Below are 27,119 nucleotides of genomic sequence, written 5' to 3' on the forward strand. Positions count from 1 at the left end.
CTGCTTGGAGTTGCAACCACAGCAACTTAGGTGCATTGATTCTGCTAGATCCACAGTTGGCCTTGAGGAACACTTCAGACCTACTTCCAAGTGTACAGGGTGGGGGTGGCACCACTTGGGAGGATAGAACTCATAGTTGCAGAGTCCAGGTGCTGGTTACAATAGAATAGCCCTTGGATTAACTCTGATGGTACTGGGTTCAGACTGCAGGTCCTGTCCTTCTCACAAGGGCAAAAGGGTACGAGGCAGCAGGTCAGCACAGCAGTCAGCAGTCCATCAGGACAGCAGATCAGCAAAGTGGCAGCCCTTTCATCAGCAGCACAGCAGTCCTTCTTCCTGGCAGAGTCTTCCACAGATCCAGAAGTTTACTGAAGAATTGGGACGTAGGGTCCACATTTTTGACATGATGTCCTACTTGGTACTGGAGGAAGCTTCTACAGGTCCCTCCGAGGTGTTAGGCAACTCCTTCCTCCGTGTTTTGGCCCCAGCTTGTTTGAGGTCATAATAGGCCAGGGACAAGCCCTTTGTGAGAGTGCTCAGGGAGAGCCGTTATGATGTGCAAATGTGGTAAGTGACAGCTCCTCCTTAACTTAGGCCCATAGTTATACTTTTTTTGCACCGCATTTGCGTCATTTTTTTATGCAAAAGCAGCACAAATTTACAAATTACATTTTGTACGTTTGTGGCGCTTTTGCGTCAAAAAATGATGCAAATGTGGCGCAAAAAAAGTATAAATATAGACCTTCGAGTGGCCCATCCTGCCAACACCTACCCTGCCTTTGTCTCACTGTCTGGGAGATATACACAAAGACCAACTGCCAGCTACGCCTAGTCATGTGATCCAATAACAGGTATCAGGCAGCAAATGGTTAGGACAAGCATTTACAGAAATGTGATAAAAAATCTGACTTTACCATTAGAGATAGCTATTAATTATAATTTTAGGCACCAAAATTGATCTACCAGATCCCAATTGGAAGTTACAAATTATTGCATGTAATAAGGTAATTCTAATGTTATCTTACGGGAGATGTGGGCCTTGCATTAGTGAAAAAAATTAGTGGAAACATTTTTCACTACCAGGACATGTAAAATCTAAAAGTGCATGCCCAACATTTTAAATTCACTACACCCTGCCTCCTGGGACATTTGACCATGTTTACAGGAGAAAAGATAAGCACTTTAGCACTGATTAGCAGTAGTAAAGGGTGCAGAGTTCTAAAATCCAACAAAAATTGGTTCAGCAAACAGGAGGGTGAAGGCAAAAAATGTGGGGATGACCCTGTAGAACAGACCAAGTCCATCAGCAAAAAACTTCATACAAGACAGCAAGTACACTTGGCACCTTATTATTCATGCCCTCTTCCTACCTCCACACCTCCCTCTCTTGAATGCAGGTATTCAGACAGGAATTCCTTCTTGCATGATATTTGAATCAGAGATTTTTGCACTCTGAACTGTTGGCTTTTCTCCTGCAGAGTTACAATCTCTTATTTGCAAGTCCACCTCGGTGGTACTAGTTTGTTGGAAGGCCAGCCAGTCAGCAATGGGCCCAGTAAAATAGTATAGACGATTGATGATGTTGCCCACTCTATTCTAGTTCTCTGCACTATTCTGAAGGCCAGAGATGACAAGAAGGAAAGGCCCAGGTCTGACTACAGCTGGCCAAGCTGGAGATGGCAGCAAAAGGTAGCCTAGCAGCAGCCAAAGCCCAGCAGCCTAGCAGACCAAGAGAGAGAATAAGGGTGATCAGGGATAACAGGACACGGAGTATTGAAAGATAAGTCTGTAGGTGCAAGGAGAAGTTTAAGAGACTAAAGGACAGATTTACCAAGATTTTGGTTTGGAAATATGTCATTTCTTTAATGCAGCCCTGATGCAGAAACCATTTTGGGATTAACAAAGAAGGCTGCAAAAACCATTTTGGGATTAACAAAGGTGTGCTAATCCCGTAAATTTCCTGCAATTTGTAAACACTGCCTTGGATCAAAATTACGCGCATACCTGAGAATGGCATAATGAGGAGAAATATCTTTATTTCTGATCATCATTTCAACTGTGGAAATAAACAAAGAGGAAAGAGCCCCAATTTGAGTAGGTGGTTACCAGTGGGAGCCAACAGCACTCATTTTTGAGGACTGGCACTTATTTTTCCTCATAAGACTTTCATCGAGAGCAAGAGAGGGTAAAACACACAAAGGGTAAAGAAATAGGAACAGAGTGACAGAAAACCCTTTGCAAAGGGAGAAAGCAAAAACCTGCATGAGTGAGCTTTGCTATTCAGTACACCAAGATTTAAAAATACCGTCTGTGGATTTAAGAGCAGAGATGTGGGCACTGGCACTCATTCCATTACAAATTAGGCACTGCTTTCAATCTCAGGCAGTATAGCAGACTTGGACAGCTTTTTCATGCTCATTCAGCGGTGTTTGTGTTAAGGTTGCGATAACTTACAAGTTCATACATCAGACAGGTTACAGGTTACAGTAACTTGACATGATATCACACAGTGCTATCAATTTATACTATAATACCTGTGTTAGACATGTCAGCCTTAGGGTGGTTGGTCTTCCCCCAACTTTTTGCCTTTCTCCTCCAATTTTTTTAACCTTGTTTTGCTGGTACCAGGACTCTGTGCACTTCACCTCTTCTGACCAGTGCTAAGGTGCTCATGCTCTCTCCTCTAAACATGATAATATTGGTCATCCCAAATTGGCATAATTAATTTACTTATAAGTCCCATGTAAAGTGATTTATATGTGCCTAGGGCCTGCAAATTAACTGCTACTAGTGGACCTGCAGCACTGATTGTGCCACCCACTTAAGTAGCCCTTTAAACATGTCTCAGGCCTGCCATTGCAGAGCCTGTGTGTGCAGTTTTAAACTGCTATTTTGATCTGTTCCATTAACCCTCATGCCAAGTCCTTCCTTTTTAATATACTAAGTCACTCCTAGAGTAGGCCTTGGTCAGCCCAGAGGGCAGGGTGCTATGTATTTAAAAAGTAGGACATGGACTTTTAAGTTTTACATGTCCTGGCAGTGAAAAACTCTTAAATTTGTTTTTCACTACTGCAAGGCCTATGTCTCCCATAGGATAACATTGGAACTGTCTTATTACATTCTCTAAGTGTAATTTCCAAATGGGAAGAGGTAATTCCTTCAAGTATGGCGTCTCTGGATTCAACATTTTAAATCCTAACTTATTGTGAAGCTGGATATTAAATTGCTACTCTGAAAATGCCACTTTTAGAAAGTTGCCATTTTCTTGCCTTAGCCATTTGGTGCCTGTAGCCTGTCTCTGGTCACATGACTGGGTGCAATTGGCAGCTGGGCTTTATGTATTCCCCCTAGACAGCCACATACAGTGGGTTCCTAGGTATGACTTGATGGGCCATCCTGGCAAGATGGGAGGGAGGAGCTGGACACAGCCTCACTCACACCGGAATAGGCTGTGTCCTGTTCCAACACAAAGGACTGCCTCTATAGCGAGTATGTAGCCTGGGCAGTGCGGGCAGGACATCTGTGCACTTCAAAGGTGTGTCTTTGAAATCTCCCTCAATTCAAAGGCACAACAAGGTATAAGAACTGGGCGTCAGACACCACCACTTCAGTACACTTCTGGAACTGTGGATACTCTGCTAGGAAGAAGGACTGCTGTGGTGCTGGAGGAGTGCCACTCTGCTGGACTGCACTCCGCTGAACTCCTGCTCTGCTGTGCTTAACTGCTGTATGCTGCCCTCTTGCTTGAGTGACAAGGACTGGACCTGCATCTCTCGAACCAAAAACCCAGGGTGACTCCAAGGGCTAGTTGGCTGGCCTCCTGATCTGAAGTCTCAGGTACATAAAAGTCTTGCAACCACACTCCTCTTGCACCTGGATTCTGTCTGCTGTGATTCTACACTGCCAAGTGGTGCTACCCAGGTCCTGGAACCTTGAAAGTTGGCCAAAGGTGCTAGCCAGCAGAACCAATGCATCCTCTCTACTGAGCTATGTATACCCAAGCAGAACGAACATATATCTCTTTGACTGAGCGATGCATATATGATTAGAACTGACACATCTCTGCTGCTGCGTGGAAGGGACCTGTCACAAAAAACTCATATCACCGCTGCCTCCCTCATCTTGGATTCCACGCATCACCTTCAGAACTGCTTTTGTATGATGCTGCTCCAGAATAGTTCCTGGCATCTCTCTTTGACGGCAGTCTCAACGACGACTCCGAAAGCTCTGCATGGGACTTCACTGCTCATCACAATCAACTCATTGCCTTGACTGTACAGCTCATCCCCTATACAAGCCTTCGTATTACAAGTTGATGGGATCTTCGACGCAACAGGACCTTGCACTGCAGCCTCGCCACATCTCAGAACCGAAGCATTGCATACGCTGTGTGGTTCATCTTTGATGCGGATCCATGCAATGTTCCCCAACCAGAATTTAATGTACTTTATTCAGCAAGCCTAACTAGCCTAAATGGGTCCCTATAGCCGGCCCGAGCTCCACCATGATCAGCCTGAACTTTCGACTTTGTCCCAGTCTGATGCAACCAAATATCCCCAATAGCGCTTCTTGCTTCTTGGTGCTATTTGTGCTTAAAACTTTAACATTCAATATCTCTTGGTCTACTAATCGGATTTTGGTTGTTTTGTTTTTGTTTTAATAATTTAAATCTACTCTATTTTTCTAACTCCATTGTGGGTCCCTTTTGTTATATGTTTTCACTGTTTTATTGTTTGAAGTGATGAACAAATACTTTACACATTGCCTCTAAATTAAGCCTAACTGCTCTGGACCAATCTACCAGGGATTGAGCACAGATTAGTTTGGGGTCTGCTTGTGTCATTCTGACAAGGATTGTGGTTGTTGATTGACCAGGATGTAACACCCAAAAACCCAACTTCTTACAAACTGCTTCAAATGCATATTTGGAGATGAAATAATTTTGTCACCACACAGCAACTTGCAATTTTCTGAAAATGCACACATCTTGTTATGAAAGACAAGTTTTTGAATTAGGAAAAATTAACTCAATTCTTCTAAACATCCCTCTTATCACAGTCATGAAAAAATGGTTTACTCCAAATGCCAACTTGTGAACTTCAATAAACAAGATTTGTTAACAAACATTATCATCATTTTTATGAAGCACTTTCAAGGTCGCACATGGATCGATTTTGTCTTCTATAACCATAAATTACAGTCTCACTCCCTGGGTGTCCACAATATGCCAATAATCCTCATTATAATGCTAGGACCAGCATTATATTAGGTTGAGCATTAAAATGCAATGAAAGTCAAAAGTAACACAGGAATTGCCACTGTTATGTCAGGAGAAGCTTTATCAAAGATGGGAGCCATGTAATATTACATTGGGTTCATATAGCCCTATTGACAACCCCAGGCTTCCTGGCATTGGTATTATGAATAGTTGATCTTGTGGGAAAAAGAGGGAGAAATAATACAAATAAGTACTTAGTCCCATATTTATACTTTTTTAGCTCTGCATTTGTTTCATTCTTTGACACAAAAGCGGCGCAAACCTACAAAATATAGGGCCTGATTTATGAAAAGTTAGCGCAGCCTTTACGTCATTTCTTGGTGCAAAAGCGGCACAAACTTTCAGAATATAATGATATTTTGAAAGTTTGTGCCGCTTTTGTGTCAAAAAATGACATAAAGGCGGCGCTAACCTTTCATAAATCAGGCTTATAATTGTATTTTGTAAGTTTGCACCACTTTTGCATCAAAAAATGACGCAAATGCAGTGCTAAAAAAGTATAAATATGGATCTAAGGGCCACATGTAGGTATATTTGAAATTGTGATTCCCTAATTGCGTTTCCTTAATGGAAAACAGGCTGTGTTTAAAAAGAAAACAAATGAAATGTTTCAGTTTCATTTTTGAAGACCACCGCCTGCTCTTGGGTCCCATTCCCGTTTGGGAATGGGTTAGCACCAATTTGAAATGCGAAGCATTTTTCTAGTCTCAAACGGGTCAGTGCTTGTTAGAATACCTTCCCTTACATTCCTGCATTGGCCAGCATGTATTAGCCCTTAAAATAGTGACTAGTGCATCTGTGGGCTTTCTCCAGCACCAGGCGACCCTACCTCTCCTCCTAATTTCCTAGGTTCTATCCACCTGGTGAGAAAAAAAGATTGAATAATTTGAATTGATTGAATAACTCTGTTGAAGAATTTTAGTTTTTTCCATTCTGGTTTCCCAGGGACACTAAAGCATAAACAGGAACAAGAACCCTTAATAGAATACATTAAGTAATGCACTTGGTCATAAATATTATCCCATCCACCATAAACAACATCCCATGTGTGTTTTCAAAATGCACTGCCATGGTGGTACTCGGAGAATACGACTGCTCATTTGTTTCCCCTAACTCTCAGCCTTTGGAGACTGGGTGCTAGGGCACCACACCAACCTGGTGCCATACGTTGTAGGTGCTAGATAAAAAGGATGTTAGGCAGTGCTTTAAATGGGCCGGTACTCTCCGGTACTGTGTACCGGCACTTTTTTATTTTGAGCGGGAGAGTACCGGCACATCTCAAGAAAAACGTAATACTTTTAATTGGAGAGTACCGGCACTTCTCAGAAACAAACAGGTACTCTAGCACAGAGTACCTGCACTTCTATTTTTCCATTTAAAGCACTGATGGTAGGTTTAGTTCATCATATAGCATGTGTTTTAGTGATGTTGCATATGTTTAATCACCATGCCCATAGTCCTCCAGTCCTTGGTAAGTACACTATTCGATATATTCTACTGTAAAATATATATATACACAATCACAACTTGATGATAGATAGATAGATAGATAGATAGATAGATAGATAGATAGATAGATAGATAGATAGATAGATATGACCTAGTTTTGTATTGCATTCCATGCATGGGCTAATATGTGGTTTATAATGTTATGGTATACCAACGTGTAGGATAGTGAACCATTCTAATCGCGTACACATCAGCAACATTCTGTTCCAAGAACGAGACCAACGCGATGTCGACTTGAATGGAGGTGGAATAGCTGAGTAGCAGTAGCTAAAGTGGCTGATCACTGCTGGTGGACGGAATTCACATAATTAGAGTACGGCAACCTTGTAGAAGTAACCTCCATGTTTATTGAAGATCAAAGGTGTTTTCACTAATTTTAAATCCATGTGTTGGTAATCCGTGCATTACATTTAGAGTGGGCATTCCCATAAAGGTAACATCTGATTTCTGTGATTGCTGGTTTAAATGTATCTGTTAATAATATTTTCACGATTCAACGTATTTTTAGAGTCGGATGACTGTGTAGAGGCACCATCTGGTCACTACCATGTCCAGTCACCCGTTCACACTCATTAACCTGAGTTATTCTCGTGACCCGACTCAAGGTCATATTTCAGAACCCTTTGATTGGAAGCAAGTTATCATACCTACAGACAGTATTCACAATGTCAGTACCCTACTGCGACCCTACGGTTTCCTATTGCCAGGCTCATTAAGAAGGCCACTCCGGGTAAAAAAAAAATGCCTCACCTATCTTTGGAGGGCATGTCAACACGCCTGCGGTGAGGATGCGGGGATTTGCACATCACTGCGTCTGTGTGCATCAATGTAATGGCATGGTGACGTATGCTCAGCTGAGCTTATTTCCAATAAATAAATCACCCAATAAGGAGCAGGAAACTAAAATAGACAGAAAAGCTATCAAAAGACGAGCAATGGGCTGACACTAAGCCCACTCTGTATGCAATGCTCTCTGTTGGAAGAACGCAAAGAAGGGCTACTGAAGGATTAAGCGATATGTCTGCCCTTATAAAGCAAGTGAAAGCTTTTCAGGATTTTTTTGCTTCTTACAATAGGGGCCAGGGCAATATGTTTACTCCTAATATTCGGGAAGTTTGGAAGTATTTTCTCCAAGAAGCCATGACTCACCATGAAAAGGCTGGTGGACTCGTGATCAGCACGGCAGTGGCTGACCATGACTCTGAATTCTGCCACCCCGCTGTGATCCATGATCCTGGCAGTAGTGGCAGCTTACCGGCGGTCTGGCCACCAGGGTTGTAATCTGGCGGTTGGACCACCAAGAGTGCAGCAGTCCAATGGCCAGTGTAGGTCTGCAGTCCTCAGACTGCTAAACTTGTAATAGGGTCCATAGTCTGTATGTGACTAATAAAGAAAGCCACAACAGTTTCACTATCACATTTTTTCTTGATGCCAGTTTCATTGGGGACTGAGCTCATAAAAACTATTGTGAGTGAGAGCGATCCAGTTGATGATGCCCCTTTTCTGACACTAAACCTCATGACTTCCCCCCCCCTCTTTTTGCAGGACCCAATTTATGTGATCCCATACCAAGCCTTATCCAGTACCAGAACTGCCAAACCCTATGCCTATTAATGTTGAATGTCTAGTTTTTAAATGAAACATGGTTATTTATTTCTATAAAATAGACATTAGTTACGTTTCTGATAATAGTACATGAGGAGGGGCATCCACATTAAATTTCATTCTAGGGTGTAGGATGGAATGATATTGCATATCCCTCTTTATGTGCTATTATGTGAAAAGTAAGTAATTATTTTATTATTGTCTTTCAGTGTATTATGACTTCTATATTTCTAGAACTGCTGATTCTAATAAAGATTGATACATTGAACACAACTGACAGCACTGGAGAATCTCATAGCAATTACACTGGTGTAATGCGAGCAAGATGTAAGCATCTTATTATGAATGAGGCCTGCTTCAGAGACAGGAAACATACCCAGATGGAACAAACCAAAGGTACACACACCACAGCTTTGCACCTCTAATACCTTCATAATACTGTAAAATAAGTAATCCGAAAGGAAGCTATGGAAGGATCATGCACAGGTGATATCCAGTGCAGCTCCAACTGGATAGCTTATATCAGTAGTCTACCCAAAAACACCAAGGCAGCCCATCTTGGATTATGCAATGCCCAGGTTATTCTGGACACAGGTGTGCATTCAATGTGCCTGTCTACAGGTAGCAACAGAAAGACCAGGACGAGATAGTGCCATGGAGCAACTTTCAGGCCACAGCTGTTGGAAATGCATGTGAGAGAAAGGGAATAATTTAAGTACAAAAAACTCTTTTAAAGAGAGAACAAGTAGACTATCCCTACGGTTAGCACTCACTCTCATTGAATAAGGTCTGTGAGGTTGGTTAGGTAATAATGCTTTTGGGTATAAAGGCTTTCCCAATCAGTATTGGTGATAAATGCTGGCACACTGAAAATGATAACTGATTGAGTATAGGTATTATCACATTTATTGGGACATTAATAGGAATCACAAGTCATAGGCAAATTATACACAAATGTGATGGTTGAATTCTTGCAAAAGCCTAAAACACAGACAATTATTCACACTACATTTCTGTTCATTTTGTTTTCGCCCTTGACGCCTGTGACAGGATTCTTTTGGGGTATTTATGGAAGAAACACAAAAGCTATTAGTGGTCCTTATTGGATTTTATTTGAAGTTTTGTCTGCACAGGTAAGTGGCTTTAATCTATTTTGTCCTTATTTCTTTTATAGTCCTTATTCCTTTTTGTTCATATTGTGACTTGGGTTTTCCCTGTTTGTTGTCTCTGATGTCCTTTCGTTTCCTTTTCTTCCTTTAGGCTTGTCTCTTCCTGAGTCCACCTCCAACGTCGGTGGGACCATGCAGGGGAAAAACAGAACCAGGACAAAACAGGTAAGTGGATCCGTTTTCCTTATCTTCTAATAACATTATTTTTTACTGGGTAGGGAGGAGCGGGCAAATCGTGTGGAGAATAGTTCCATGTGGGGATTGGTATAATATGGTGTAATTCACCTTGTAGTGCACGTGAACATCACACTTTCAGTCATAGCAGTGTTATAGTGAACACCCAGGTGTACAGGGATCTATTCCCTTGTTATGTGTGCTCGTTCTTGTTTTCCAAGTTGCCCTTCCCGCCTCCCCACTTCCACTGATAACCCGCGGGGTTCTGTACACATGCACGTACCTGCATGAGCCATGTCCCACCAGGGACGTGGCTGGGTTTTTCGTCTGGTCTCGCATTGGAGTTTTTGTTACTCTCACTCGTCTCGTTCCAGGCCGTCTGGCCTTCTTCTCTCTCTTCGTCTCTTCTGGCCCTCCGGCGTCCTCCTGCTCCGTCTCCTCTCTCGGCCCTCCGGGGTCTTTCTGCTCCGTCTCCTCTCTCGGCCCTCTGGCATCTTCCTGCACTGCCTCCTCTCTCGGCCCTCCGGCGTCTTCCTGCTCTGACTCCTCTCTCGGTCCTCCGCCAACCCAGATATCCAGGTTTTTACCAAAAGTCCGGCCCTCTTGTCTCTCATCAGGACCCCCGGGCTACCTTGATATCGGCCCGTGCTCTTATTCCGTAACAGGGTTGCCGCAACCCTGTTACAATGCCATTTTAGGTAGGGTCCAGACATAAGCAAATCAAAATTGGTCAGCTCCAATACAAACAATCCAACTCAAGCTATCACTTTGGGCTGGACTGTTCCTACTAGAGCAGGAGGAAGTCTTATTTACATGTGACTGGGCCTTGACTGAAGAAGCATTTTGGGCAAAAACATTATGGATTGGAAATCAGCCCCAATGATTACCAGTGATTAAGAGGATCAGTTAGAGACTGGCAAATGTGGGGCATCATCTGAAAAGTGGGATTCCCCATCAGTCACTCTTGTGTTTCCCAGTCCTGTGTAGAGATGGGAGGGCAGCATATTTTTACCGTTGGCTCTATCAGGGTTAATCATTGATTGACTGCCTGCAAGCCAAAGGACAATTGGCCACGGTGGCAGTGGGCTCAACCAATTCATGATGAGTCACTGATTTTGTTTCTGTTTGATGAGCTCTTGCTTTGGGAGTGTGCTTGTGAAATGCAAAAATAAATGTAGAACGGGCAAAAATTGGGGTCCTTATAACGATAATGGCGGTCTGACCGGCCTATTACGATGTTTCAGCAGGGCTGGCGGGACAGTCAGTGTGGCGCCATTGGCTTCAGCTCTGAAAGAGAGCCAAGGCCAATGCCAGCTGCACCGACTGTGCTGTCCACACACTTGGAATGCGCACTGTCAACTTCAGACCACCTTACTCATAGTAAGGTCCATAGTTTCCATTACGCATTAATCTCTGTCCTAAGTGGATCTGCTGTACTTGCAGATGCACTGAAGCCGGAGAGATAATTGCCAGGTAGTAGTGCATCTCAAGATGCAGACAGTGATCTCCCAGTGGAGCACAGAATAGGTCTTCGACCAGCTTTGTGGCCTGACGGGTCACCATTTGGAGTCTAAATGAACTTGTAAGACTACTGCAAGCAATCCACTCATTACCACTGCTTTTCTGTCATAGGCAATGACACTTCAAGGACATTAAGGTGATCTAAATTGGATTGTATTTAAGTAATACTCTGAAGCGGCTTCTGTATGTCAATCGGCTGAGTACTCTATTACTTAATGTTTAATGTTACTGCATGTTTGCTTATTTTGTGCAGGCCTGGTTTGACTACTTTATTATTTTGGGAGGCTGGGGAGACACGAACGGGCCTCATATTTGGAATGTCCTTAGGGCCCCTGCATTACCCTGTCAGCCGGGACAGGGACAACCCTTACAGCCCTCCATTCCTCTACGGGTAATGGATGCCCTGCCTATGGGGGAATGGTCCATTGTTGGGGCATGTCAATGCTGGACTGGTGTACTTATTTCGTATGACTGTTAGGGTTCTCCCTGTTACTTTGTTGGTGTTTATATTTACTTGACTCTACCCGACAGGCAGATCTCACATACGCGTCCTGTACATGCAGGGACTAAATGATCGTATTGACCCCTTCCCCCTCCCCCCCCTAGGGTTTAACAGATGTCCCTCTGCATGGACCTCAGACTGTTTCTTATATCCACCCCCCCAGACTGATCCCTGCTAACCTCCTTTACAGGTCAAAAATCATCTCTTTCTCATGTACCTTTTCGACTGCACACACTGCCCCTCTTCATGGCTCCCAGTTGGGCCACACTGGTACTCGCCCCTCTGGGTTGTCCTTAACTGTGGGGCCACTACGTAACACTGTAGCCCATGGCTGTCTTCTTTATGTGGCTCCCCTGGCCCTCATCCTTGTGGAGATTGAATGCCTTCGCCCCCCCTATTTAATCATTACCTCCCGAACTTAAGTGTAATCTGGCCATGCATTGGCTTTTATAGCCACCCGGGTTGACCAAGCCTCGCTGCCTTTACCCTCTGCAGTTTCTGCAATCGCATTTACCCTTGTTGAGACCTGGAGCCTAGCACCTGCATATCCAGGGACAAATCAGGGAAGTCACAGAGACCACTCCTCCCTCGACTGCGACCTCCTGATGCGCTTTTTCACATCCAAGGTGCAGGCATGTCCTCTATAGACTCTTCTCAGGAATAATTGCCTGGCGATCTTCTCTCACCCACTCTGTACAGCAGGCAATTCTATGCCTATCTCATGCTGAACCCTGTGACGGCCTATTGTCGGCCGCCTGAGATTCCTCCAGCTTACCCTAGAGAATAAGATGCTTTTTGAATAGAATCACCCCTGACTGCCTGCCCATATGAGTGTATGATCAGCATGTGCGGGCTTGGGTTGTGAACTGTAATCCCTCATGGACTTCGCCATTTCCCCCTTCTCACATTTGCCAGGTAGTCCCCACAATTTTAGCCATAATTCTTTGTGCCCTTAGCTGTTGTTCCACCTATACATAGTCCATCCTATCTCATGTCTAGAAGTTACGAATGGGACCTCACATCCCGCACACACCCGCCAGGCTTTGGACTTGTGTATGTGGATGGGTATACCCACCTGACCGCTAACGTTCCTGTTTTCCCCACCAGACCTGTTATATGACACACATCACTCTTCACACGCAGGTTACAATCTTGTGCCATCCTTCCCTTGCTCTGATGCCACCATAGCTGACTTTTACCATTAAAAGTCACCTGTCGCCTCCTTCACCCCTCCCATGTTAAGGGTGGGGGCCTCCGGCGCGCAAGCAGAGCAAGTTTAGGCCCACAGTTAGAGGCTTTTGGACTTGTGCCAGGGCTTCCCCTCCCTGCTTCAAAGTCATTTTTTATGCCTTTTGTCCCTTATTTCCTCCCTTTCCACTTCCTTTCCCCCTCTCTCCTTACCTCTTTGTCTTCCTTTTCTTTCTTTCTCAGCCACTTGCTGCATCGTCTCCCTTCTTCCTACACTCAGTCTTAGTAGACTTCAATACCCTCCCCGCCCATTTGAACTAGGGACCCCCAACTAGGCCTACCCCATCTTTCTCTTCCCCTCTCCCACCACCTTTTCACTTGAGCATCCCACATTGTTGTTACTGATTCGTGCCCACCACTAGGGGCATACTCCGAAGGGCTTCTGACCATGTCCACGCTATCACTGATATCTTGGAAAGTTAATGGCCTCACCCACTACATTAAAAGGCAAAAAGTACTTAACTATTTGCAGTCCCAGAAGATATACATAGCTCTTCTACAGAAAAAATCCATCTTTCCTCTTCCCAATCAGAAAAGTAGCGACGTGACTGGGTAGGCTGGGTAGTAAATAGCAGCTGCCCAACAACTTTGACCCCAAACTCAGGCGTGTCCCGGAAACGCGGCGTAACGATCCTCATGTGCAGATCCTTACCCCTCACTATCCCGGTTTCTGTTTATACCCAATTAGGGACTAAAAGGTCCTTCTTTCCACAGTTCAATCGTCTCCTTACAGAAATAAGAACTGTGCATTTTCTACTAGGAAGCAACTGGAATGTGGTGCGTGACCCAGTCATGGACCAAAAAGGTCCCTTAGACCATTGTAATGCAGCTGACAGGGCCCTAATGAATGACATCATTCTGGATCACAGTTTGACGGATTATTGGTGCCTTGCACATCCAGCGGAGTGGGAATATACCTTTTTGTCTCCTGTACATAACACACATTACCGACTTGACTACTTCCTGATAACCCAAGGGATGGTGACCTGCATTACGGACTCACGTATTTTAGTGGCTGTACTATCCGACCACTCACCCGTCCGCCTCACTCTTAACCTGGGGCTAGCCAACCCAGGGTGCAAGCCATGACATCTTAATATCTCACGCTATGCACACCTCAGGGCATAGAGCAACTTAGAACCCATGTTGCTACATATTTGGAGCACAATTGGGGCTCAGTTACCTCAGGAAGGGTCCTGTGGGCTGCAGCCAAGGCGACCATTCAAAGTCACCTGTAGAAAGATGCGGCCATAGCAAATGCTAAAAGAAGCACCCAACAAACAGAATTAGAAAAGAAGATATTGACCCTCACACAACTATATGCCGCAACCCTCTCCCCTATTCTTCGCTGTTGACTTAAATGGCCAAAATGGAACTAAACGCCCTCTTTACCTTCAAGGAGGATAATGCCCTCACCAGAATGAAGGGACGTCACTACTAACAAGGGGAAAGGCAGGCTGACATTTGGCAGCCCCGCTGCATCAACAGGAGGCTGCTCCAGCCAAACAGACCATACGCTCTGCGACTGGCGATACCTTCACTCACCCCAGGAAATTGTTAATTAATTTGCAGCCATCTACTGCACTATATATATGTCTGAAACCGCAGTAGATCCCGCACACTTATCCGCCTTTTTAACGGATGTCTCCCTACCCAGTCTTAAAGGCAACATTAGGAGTTTGCTGGAGGGTGAAATAAGCAAGGACAAGATTGTCCAGGAGATCTCCAGACTATTCTACCATAAAGCCCCGGGTGAAGATGTATTTCCCGCAGAATTCTATAAGTGGGTGGGAGAGGATGTATTCACATCCCTGTACAAAGCCTTCTAGGATATAACTCATGCTGGTACCTTCAGTCCCATTTCCAACAAGTCATCCATAACCATCCTCCCAAAACAGGGGAAAGACCCCCTGCTTTGCTGAAGCTATTGGCCCATTTCCCACTTGAATGGGGACATCAAGATCCTGATGGGAGTACTGGCAGCTCGATTACACAAAGTCATCCCCTCTCTTATCCATCACACTCAAGTGGGATTCGTACCCGGCCGTTCATCCCGTAACCACCTATGCACTTTGGCGCATACCTTATGGTCAGCCAAAGATCTCCAGGAAGAGGCCCTCGCCCTATTCTTGGATGCAGAAAAAGTGTTTGATAGGATAAAAGGGTGGTATCTGTTTGAAGTCCTTAAATCATTCAGTTTCGGAGATGACTTTATTGCCAAGGTCCAATGGCTCTATGACTCACTCACTGTGCAGGTAAACTGCGGGAGCTTACTATCGGATCCGTTTCCCTTCAACCTTGGGAACCCACCAGGGCTGCTCTGCTCACTGTCGCCCCTATTTTTCCTTCAGGCCATGAAACCCCTAGCTGCCACAATTCATCACAATCCAGAGATATTGGGAATCCGTATCCCAAGTGGTACTCCTACTCTACATCTATACACAGACGACATCCTCCTTACACATAAGAATTTTCCACATTCTCTCCCAATCTTACAGGGCATCCTCACAGAATTTGTAGCCCTATCGGGCTATAAAGTAAACTGGGACAAAAGTGAGGCCTTGCCAATATCCCAGGCCACCACCAAGTCGGTCATCACGGGTCTACCAATCTGCTGGACACCCACTTGTCTTTGTATTTCGGGATTTACATCAAAAGAGGCCTGGTCTTGGATAATCTCGAACCACTGCTAGCACGAATACAATTAGACTTTGGCAAGTGGTTCTATCTTGGTCTCTCCCTGTGTGGAGCGTCCAGGCGGTGCGCAAAGTAGCACTACCCCGCTTTACCTATGTTCTGGGTATGCTGCCCTTGCTGACACTCCTACCTTTAGTGCTCTTGGTAGACAAAATCATATGCTCCTTCATTTGGGGATCTGCCAGCCCCTGTCTAACTAAAGCCAAACTACAGGCACACCGCTCTTGTGGTGGATTTGGCTTTCCCTCAGTAGAGATGTACCTTCTTTCACTGCACCTTTCCCAACTCGCGTATATGCTTCCCAGGATGAAAGACCCACCATAATGGGTGCAAACAGAACAGGCTTTGTTACACTGCCCGAGAGGAATGAGCCCACACTATGTGGATGGGGAATCTGGAACACATCCCTGCAACCCCATGGTGCAAGCCATGATACATTCTTGGAAAGGCGCCCACAAACTATTTGGTGTTCATGCTTATCTCCTTGAACATGCCCCGTTGTGGGGTAACACAAAGCTGAGAATGAGAGGGAGGATGCTGGACTGGAGGGTATGGTGGACGGCTGTTGTATCACACACATAAGACAGGTCCTGACAGATAGAAACTTGAAGTCCTTTACTGTGCTGGGGGAGGAATTTAACCTCCCTCCCAGCAACTTTGGTGATATACTCAACTTCGACACTGCCTCACTGGTAGCCTGGGTCCGTGCCCCGGGTCCCTGCCACCCTCACCATTGGCTTCCTATCTTTGCACATGGGGACACTATTGCAGTGTGTCCAGCATACAAGCGCTCCACAACCTCCGCACCTCCTGGCAGTTAGAGCTCCAAATGAAATTTGGAAGATTTGGTAGATAGCATAGAAGCCCACGACTGAGGAGCGAGGGAAGGCCGGATTAAGTTCTGACTCTTTAAAATGCTTCACAACTGGTAATGGATGTCTGTTAAATGAAAGATGGCAGGCCTCCTGCCTCATGCACAATGTTGGGGCTGTCCCCATGCCCACTGCGATCTCCTCCATATCCTATGTGATTTCCCTTTAATTAACACCTACTGGAATTCGGTGGGACGCATACTGTGAGAAACACGATCACTGCCAAACCCGCTAACGCGTTCACTATTATTTCTCCAAGACTTCACAGGTTCCCTGGATCTCACACACCCCCAAAAGTGTCTCCTTCACACTGCACTTGCCATGGCCAAACTCTGCATCCTTTGACATTGGAGATCTACGATACTCCCCACTCATGAAGAATGGCTGTTGATGATGTATCAAACAGCCTCATATGAGCATGTCATTTACAATCTGCAGGACCAGGCAGACCTATTCTCTTACACATAGGCCCCCTTTTTCCAGGCTGCGGTGGACCCCCAGTGGAACACTAGTTCTTGTATTAATAGCTGCTTCTTCCTTGTCTTCATGTGCTGCCCTCTCACCTCCCTATACTGCTACCTCTCCCCGGTCCTGCCTGTCCCCGTTGCCCCTCCCTTGTCATGCTACAACTTACCTGAGTTCCCTAAGGTTCCCCCTCCTTGTGGTTTCAACCACTACCCTCCACTCATCAGGCATCTTTATCCCATTTAACACTATTTTCAGTCCTTGTCTTACCCTGCCCCAAGCCCTATTTTTTCCTCTCCCTCACCTTTGTTACCAAGACACTATTTCCTTTCCCCGGTTCCAATCTTGATACACCTGTGACAGCAGAGCTCTGTATTTTTTACTGCAGGATCATACTATCTGCGGTGTTCCATACTGCCCTCCTATCCCCTCTAGTATTACTATTCCTTGCCAACCACAAGGATGATGATATAAAGTCTACAAATTACATTCTATAGATTTTGAACCCACCCACACAGCCTCAAGCAGTGCCAGCAGAAGGTTACTGTCCCCTAGTGCCTTCTTGCGATAACATGACGCCTCCCCCTGCCTCTTTTCCCACTATACATGCCTTTTTACCATCACCACAGTTTTGATGTCTTATCTGGTTGACTGTTGGGGTTCAGTGCATTTTGGCCCCCATTACCCCTGAACCGCTTTGAGCTGGCAGGGTACACGCCTTCTAAGCGCTTGGGCTTTCCTGCCTAATCTAGGAGTTGCATTATCCCCTTCTCCCTGTATGATTCTTCACCCCCTAGCCCAACTCCTCCGAGTTCCCATGCTAGGAAGGAGTAGCCTGCTTTCTTATTACACAGAGGGTCAGGTGCTCTTTTGTACACCAAAGAGCCATGTATGTATAATGTAATCTACGAATGTCATTCTCTTGACATCAGTGGTATTAGGTTATTTGTGATTTTCTTCAATAAACAATTTTGAAACAAAAACATAAGTACTGCCCTGGAGCAGCAGCTTTTGCCCTTTTGACATCTGTGGACACTCTCGGAATCTACAGGAATCTAGGAGCCACCACTGAGTATTTTTATTGGTAACTGGGGACACCTTACCCAAGCAATTCCTCTGAATTGAACCTCAAAACAATACACAAAAATTAAAAAACAAGTATACACCAAACGAATGCTGAAATATTGAAATTGTCTAATTCACTATCAAATATAGAAAAGGTTTACACAGTTTCAAATTTGCTTCTTAATTTGTAAATATGTTATTATTTTGAATGTATTCATTATATTATTATTTAATTTTGTAAAACTGCTGCGGACCCCCTGAGAAGGTCTCACGGACCCCCAGTTGTCCTCAGACCACACGTAAATGCCGTAGAATCTCAGCTGTTATTAGCCGCTGTAGATTTATCAAGGTGGGATGCTCTACCTAGAGAGTCCTTGCGTTCTGGAGCTCTCAACCATGTTTTGTTTTACAAAGCAATTTAAACTCCCCAGCATGATTACAATGAAAATATGCACATATAAATAAGCGGGTTAACGGCGAAACTTGAGATGATTACTCATATACTATGAATTTGATTATTTAGAATGGCTGTTATTTAAGAGCCTGTTCCGAAATGTATGTTTTCTTTATAAAGAAATACTCTGTACATTACGTTTTCAGATATTTCGAGCTTTGATTGATTACAGACTCCAATCTTCATGCTTGACTACCAGTTTCTCGTATTGTGTTCCATTGGTAACAAATCAATGGTAAGTGAAGTTCCTGTGATTCCAGGATTTCAGCTAAATTCCACATCTAATTAGAGCCAGGATGTTAAAACTATCAGAGCATTTACGTGTTTAATGAAATATGTGCCCTTGAAAGAAAACAATATTCTCCTGCCTCTTTTTTCCTGCACGTGACTGTCCAAGTAATATTTAACCAGGAGAAATATTAATTAAAAAAGATAGTAAATATAAATATTTAATTCTTACATTTACTTAGGAAAACCAGTCTCTAAATGAAAACAAATGCATGGGCACATGGTATAAATTGGAATTTTTGCAGTTCTTTTTGTGATTTTTCCCCAGCACTAACTCCCCCATTTACATCTGAACTTTGACAACTGAAACGTGGATCAGGGTTCTTGCTTACAATATTCATAATTGTGTATGCCCCTTTCAACCGACAAGCTTCTTTCAGTCAGAGTGTAGTAGTTTTAAACAAGGATATCCCTTTCTCCTTTACCACCTTCCCCTCATACATGTCAATGAAATTAAGGGCCAGATTTATAAGGCCCTAGAGCCACCGCAGCAGCACTTTTTGTGGCGCTCCAGTGGTGCTGTGTAGTGTGCCACATTTACAAGGTGGCATTAAGCCACTTTTTGTGACTTAGGGCCAGATGTTGCAATTTCTGAATTCGCGATTCGGAAATTGTGAGTCGGTGTGACTCGCAATTTCCGAATCGCAAATTCGAATGCAGAACGGTGTCTCAGACACCTACTGCGAATCGCTATGGGGTCGCAAAGACCCACCTCATTAATATAGAAGACAGCAGACCTCCATGTCTGTGACTGCTTTTTAAATAAAGCAGTTTTTATTTTGTATTGCAGCCCTTTTTCCTGAAAGGAAAACGAGTTGGATACAAAAAAAATAACAAAACCATTTGGTTTAGTTTTTTCAGAGTAGGCAGTGGTCCATTGGACCACTGCCTGCTCTGAAAAAACATTTTTGGCAACATTCACAAAGGGGAAGGGGTCCCATGGGGACCCCTTCCCTTTTGCAAATGGGATACCACCAGTGTGACACTGGTGGTATCTGCGAATTGCTTTGCGACTGCGTTCGCGGTCACAAATCAATTTAGCATTGCGATGCGAGTCACAAATAGGAAGGGGACACCCCTCCCTATTTACGAGTCGCATTCACATTTTACGAGTCGGTACCGACTCGCAAAATGTGAATGAGCATCGCGATGTGCATTTTGCATGGCGCAAACTGCGATTTTCGCAGTTTGCACCATACAAAATGCTTCCTACATCTGCCCTTAATGCCATTTGTAAATGCAGCCCCTTCACACACAGCACTTTGCATGGAAGGGGTGTGCAATAGGTGTTGCTGTGGGCATTCCGCAGCAACAACCATTGCCTTTTGATACTGCCCCAGATTAACACGATTTCGTAAATCTGAGGCAGCGCCAAAATCTAATGCCACCCTATGGGTGGCATTAGCATGGTGCAACAAGGAGGAATACTTTTATTTCTCCTCATCTTTTGCTATTTCTAAGTGTCCAGCATTGTGCTGCATACACAGAAAGAGAAAAAAGTGCCATAAATTATTGTTTTTGTGCAGAAGGTGTCCTTTACTGCACAAAAACAATCTCCCCCTCAACGCAGCCATCCTTTCACTGAGGTAGAAGGGTGGCTATGTTGGCGCTCGGCAGCAACTTTAATGCTGGTGCGGGGGGAAACACAGGGGTGCACTGTATTGTTGTAAATCTGGCGCATCCCTGCATTTTAGTAGTGACGCAGTGCAGCGCTGCCAATTTTGGCGCAGCAGCAGCACTGCGCCACTTCTTGTCCCTAAGGGGCAGATTAAAGAGACCCTAGTGCCTCCTTGCACCACATTAGCATAATTGTTTTTACACTAATGTGGCCCAACAAGGCCAGAATCGCATCGTCAATTTTACCAAGCGGCGCAATGCATGCATAACTCCCGTAACCCTTTGTGCTATATTATGCCTGTGCCAGGCATAATGTATGTAAAGGGGGCGATACCCTTTAGGGGAGTCAAAAAAATGGTGCAAAGAAATCCAAGAGATTTCTTTGCCTAATTTTTTTTGCCACTTTTAACGCCTCCACAGGTGTTAAAATGAGGCACATCATTGTTAATAATGGGCCTCAATGGACTTTGCAGGATTAGCATCCACATTTTTTACGTTAATCTGGCAAAACTCCGAACTATCGTCAAAAATGTTGTTGGTATTTCCCTAACTACCACCATGGTGCATCGTGTCTTAGATACGACGCAAACATGGTGCATTAGGGGGTCGCTAAGGGGCGCAAGAAAAGTGGCGCTGCACTGGGTGGAGCGCCACTTTTCTTAACCTGGCCCTAAATGTGGTCATTTCATACCTGACGTTGTTGATACAGAGATGCTCTGATATCGCATATGTAAGGGATCAGTTATGCAGATTACGCTGAGTGTCATGAGTAAGGAAATGTGTATGTTTATCGTAAAGCTAGACTTATTTCCATAATCCCCAAACTCCCCTTGTCTAAAGTCATCCTACGTTTTTTTTTCTTGTGTCTTTCATGGTTACGACTTCCTCAGATAAGAGTTGCACTTTCGTTTTTCATTAGCGTGTGCTAGGCCTTCCTCCTTCGTTAATATTAAAAAAATATGTCAGTATAGTTGCAGGTTTGCTCCTTTCTTGAGATATGAAGGCCCATATTTATACTTTTGATGCAATAGCGGCGCAAATTTCCAAAATACAATTGTGACCCATATTTATACTTTTTTAGTGCCACATTTGTGTCATTTTTTGACACAGAAATGGCGCAAACTTGCAGACTACAATTGTAATTTGTAAGTTTGTGCCGTTTTTGCATCAACAAGCGGCGCAAATGCGGCGCTAAAAAAGTATAAATATGGGCCTGTATTTTGTAAGTTTGCGTCGCTTTTGCGTCAAAAAGCGGCACAAATGTGGCACTAAAAAAGTATAAATATGGGTCGTTTTATTTTAGAAGTGGTAGTGCTTTGGCCCGCATTATCCTTGCTGTCACAAGCTGCCTTTGTGACCTACAACTTTCTTGAGGCATTTGGCTTCATGTTTGTCATTGTGTTTATGCTTTACAGTCAGGGCCTGCTTTAATTAACCTTGCCAGGGTGTGCTGCTGAGTGTGTATGGGAAGGCAACGCCTCGGCTCGCGCCTCCATATTCTTCTCTGTTTACCCAGACATTCAATTCATCTTCTTTCTTTGTTGTTAGTGAGTTCCCGCTTAGAGTGGCAGAGTTTCAAAAAAATAATGTAGAAGGAATGGATGCTGGAAGGGGTGAGTACTTTTCTGTGAGTGTCATTAGATAGGGATGCTGACTGATGATTCATCTTTTCACTGCCATTCACCACCTCTTTTTTGTTTCACCTCCTGTAGTTCTTGACAGTTGATTTCCCTTTCAGATAAAATTTACTGGTTACATACTTGTATTCCAAAATCTCCTGTTTTCATATAGGGAGATTTGAGATTTTAGTGAGATTTATTTTCACTATGTAAAAGTTCGAGGAGTCCTTATTTCTTGACCCTTACACTTCCATTGAGAGGAAGATTGCCTTCCCTAGTCTAATTTCGTGTTTGCCAGTCATTTGTAAGAATGGGTTCACATGCTCAGGTGAGGACTCATCTTCTCCCTCCTCTACTTATGGAGACTTTCTGCCTGGTGTGAGGAGGAATGCAAAGGGGAAATTTTATCTCTCCCCCACGACTGAAAAGAGCATGCAGGACATGTTGTGATCACTGTCTGAAGCTTCTGAAAGACAAAAGGACAGGTGCTTTTCCACCACCCAGTCTCCTGATTATTCCAGTTCTTCTCGGTTTACAATAATTTCTCCTTCTTCCTTTCCCACTTGGCCTTCTCCAAATTAGATAGAGGAGGAGCGAGGTCATTGAGCCATTAACCGTAGGCCCTCTTTGGGCTATGTTTTTGAGGCAACCCTCACCTCTAACTGAGGACTTTTTTGATTTCTGATGCAGTTGATAAGAAAGCTGAGGGGCTTTGAGGGGAGCTTATTCCGGAGTGAGTTAATCAATGAGAGCAGAGACTTATGTTGTGTATGCATTACAGTTTCTGGATAAAGAATTACAGTTTCCTTCCTCCGAGATTCAGGAAGGTGACTTTTGCACCCGGCTTTTGGGACGCATAAAGAATATTTCTTTTTTATAATCTCTGAGCTTCTGTCATTGCTTGTGGTGATAGAGTGGAAGTTATACATCATCTACATTTAAAAAAAGATAAAGGTGTATGCTACTCAAATGAACTTGTTATAAACACTTACTTTGATCTGGCCCTATCCCTTCAGTTACTATTTTGTTATGGATAAATTGTATGTACATAGAGGAAGGTATTACATTAATTCATGGTGTAAATTTTATGTATATATTAGCATAGGAATAGTATAGGGTTATATATATATATAAATTTACATATTCATACTCACTAATAGAATGGTACGTTCCACTTACCTTAGAATGTTAGACTTGGAATAACCTGGAGTAGACAATAGAATGTTGAACTGAGAAACGGAGAGTGTGTGAGGAGTGGATTGAACAGCCGAATCCTTCTTTTCCTCCCGTGTGGTTACTACATAAACTTAAATTGGCGACGAGGATGGGATCCTGTTGAAGTCCGGTGTGGAAGAACTGCGCAGGGGCAGTGTAACTCCTCACCCCTGTACTCGATAGTCCTGAGACAATTGTCGAGAGTATTTTAATCTCACAAGCTATGATTAAAATACACTGCTGGAATAGCAGGATTCCTTGAAGGCTTACGTAATACCAATTTTCGGCAGTCTTGCAGGTGAGGAGCACTGCGTGACGCGCTGTGTGCAGCGATTGAGTTGGAAACTCTTGCAGATAGGTGGTCATTGTGAGTTGACAGCGTCAGAGTGAAGGAAACCAGACTCGTCGGTAAAAGCTCATAATACCAATTTTTGGCGTTGTTGGAGTGTGAGGGGCACCGCGTTTACGCGGGTGTGCAGCGATTGACAAGAAGAAAATAAAAACACAAATGAATAGTTAATTATTTTGCACTTCGTCCTTTAGTTGGATGTGTTCCAACAGCTGTTAGCACGTAGTTAAACGGCAAATGGTCCACATTCAGCGCGGAGCTGAGTCTGACAGATTAGCCGAGTGTGGAGCTTCCGGCATTCAAGTGAAGCTGATTTCTGACAGGAGGAGCGGACCGAGGAAGCTGAGCGGAAGCAAAGTCGGAGAGCCAGGCGGGATTCCGTGGAGCTTGTGACCGAACTGTGACCTGGAAAAGAACTGGTAGTGTTGTTTTATTAGACTTTTTACGAGAGAAAAAAAAAAAATAAAGAAATATTTCTGGTGATATCGTCAACTCAATCCACGAACCAGAGATGTTTCCAAAGTTGCAGGGATTAACTCTTCCTGGTCCAGGGCAGCAATTCAAAAACATTTTTTTTTTTTTACTCTGACTGTTTTTTTTCCGTAACTTTTGAAGGATTTAAGTGAATCGTTTGTTTCAATTTGTAAAACTCTGTAAAGAAATTGTAGTTGTAGTTACACCTGTAGTTACACTGAACAGTTAAGTAGAAAAAAAAAAAAACTAGGAATTTAAATTTAGTAAGCATAGACAGTTACAAAACATGGCAGCAGCTAGTATGTCCCAACCACCTCCTTTCTTAAATGATATAGGTGAACCCAGTCTATTATGGAAGGACTGGAGACATTTGTTTGAATCTTACCTCATAGCTATTGGGGGAGAAAGATTTTCCTCATTAAGGAAACAGCATATTTTACTACACAATTTTACAGGAAAAATTGTTAGTCATAAGTCCCTCCTTAAAAGAGGCAATAGAAGTAGCTAAAAGCATAGAACAAACTGCAGAATGCATAAAAGCCTTCAAGAATTCTACCATAATGGAAGAAGTAAAAGAAGTTAAAATAATAAATGATCAAGAAGACAAGGGTGGAAGGAGTATTGAGGAATTCATGGTTCATGAGATTACCAGCAAAAAGGGTATCTATGGAAACGTCAGAAATAGATGTTACAGGTGTGGCAATGCTAAACATTTGGCTAACAGCTTAGAATGTCCAGCCAGGAATTGTATTTGCAGGAAATGTGGAAGGAAAGGGCATTACGCAAGAGCATGTAGGAGAGAAAAAGATGAGAATTGTAGTAGGAAAATTGTACATAAGGTGGAAAATATGCAAGAAAATCACAACAAATTTGTTTTGCAGGTGATTGGAAGTAATGATAGTACTGTTTCAAAAACTACCTATCCGTCATGTGAAATTGACCTCAACGGAGAACGCATAAAGGTTTTCGCTGATTCGTGTTCTCCATTTACAATTATAAACTTTGATATTTTTGAAAGTAAGTTCAAAAACAAGGGGTATGAGCTACAACCAGCAGATATACATCCAGGTGGCTATAATAGTGATCCTGTACCCCTAAAAGGTATGATGTCCATGCATATTACATTCAAGGGCATATCAACCACAGGCAAAGTGTATTTTACCAGTAAGGGCTCTAATCTTTTGGGATGGGAGCACCAGTGAGATTTAGGAATACGTTTAGATCCTAACAGGGAGAAACCAGTCTTGTTGACGGGGATTACGGAAAACGATTATACAGTGTGCAAGGAGTTTCCAATTTTTTTTGATAATAAGCTGGGTCTTCTAGTAGACTATCAGCACAAAATCAAAGTTAAGGAGGGGGCAATTCCAGTAGCGCACAGGGTCAGACCAGTACCACTCATGCTACAAGAACCGCTGAAACTTGAACTGAGCAGTCTTGAAAAATTAGGAGTTGTTGAACCGATTGACAGTGCATTATGGGTTGCTCCGGTTGTGATTACTAAGAAAGCAGGAAACCAAGGAATTCGGGTGTGTGTAGATTTGAGAGATTTAAATGCAAATATTTGGGTTGAGAGGTTCCCCTTACCAAAAATCAATGAAATGTTAAGCACCATGGGACCAGCAATTTTTTTTAGTGTTTTAGATCTCTCATCAGCATACCACCAAGTGGAACTTCATCCATCATCACGTTCTCTCACCTCATTTATTACACCATTCGGAGCTTATAGATATTGTAGGATGCCCTTTGGATTAGCCTCTGCCGCTGCAGTATTTCCAACGCATAATGCAAAATATACTGAAGGATATGGAACACGTGTTGTGTTTCCAAGATGACGTGTTAATATTTGGCAACAGTAAAGCGGAACATGATAATGCTCTAAGGAGCGTTCTCCGGGCTCTACACAAAGCAGGAATGATAATAAAAAAAGAAAAATGTAAGTTTGGTGTAACCACAGTGGAGTATCTAGGCCATAAAATCTCGGAAGAAGGGGTTAAACCTAAAAATGATTTGGTGAAAGCAGTAAAAGAAGCTCTAGCACCCACAAACAAACATGAACTTAGATCCTTCCTAGGTCTAGCTGAGTATATGGCAAAATTTGTACGAAATGTTGCCATAATCACAGCTCCTTTAAGAACACTACTGAAGAAAGATAGCCCATTCCAATGGAACACTGAATGCCAACAAGCGTTCTGTAATATCAAAGAAGCTATAACTCAGTCTCCATACTTAGGGAAATTTGATCCAAAATTAAAAACATACATAACAACCGATGCCAGTGGTCAAGGTTTAGGTGCGATGTTATATCAGAAAATGGGTGAGCAAGAAAGAATTGTGGCTTTCGCCTAAAGAGCATTAAATGACACGGAAAGACGATACTCAACAATTGAAAGGGAAACGTTAGCCTTCTTTTGGGCCGTAACCCATTTCAAATTCTTCTTGTGGGGTTTACCATTTACAGTCAAAACTGACCACAAACCTTTGATCAATATATTCACTACTCAAGGCAGGGAACGTGCAACACCTAGGATAGCCAGATGGTTATTAGGGTTGGAAGGGTACAATTTTAAAATGGAATATGTACCCAGTGACAAAAACAACATAGCTGATTTTCTGTTGAGATCTACAGGATTAGACAAAGCAATTGGCAAAGATGGAGAACAAGATAGGGAATGGGAAGAAAAAGAGTCCATACTATGGATAGATCTTGCCAGCCTCACACAAAAAGAGTGGAAAGAGGAGACAGAAAAGGACCAAACGTTACAACTAATAAAGAATAGAATAATTAATGGGTGGCCCAATAAAGCAAATGAAGTGGAAGAGCCTTTGAAAGGGTATTGGAACGTCAGGTTAGAACTCCATATATCGGATGATTTAGTAATGAGAGGTGAAAGAATTATTGCCCCAGTTAGCCTGAGGCCCAAACTGATAGAACTTGCACATGAAGGACATTTAGGTCGGAGCCTCACGAAAAACAAGCTTCGAGCCACATACTGGT

The sequence above is a fragment of the Pleurodeles waltl genome, chromosome 6, assembly GCF_031143425.1.
Source record: "Pleurodeles waltl isolate 20211129_DDA chromosome 6, aPleWal1.hap1.20221129, whole genome shotgun sequence".
Lineage (NCBI taxonomy): Eukaryota > Metazoa > Chordata > Amphibia > Caudata > Salamandridae > Pleurodeles > Pleurodeles waltl.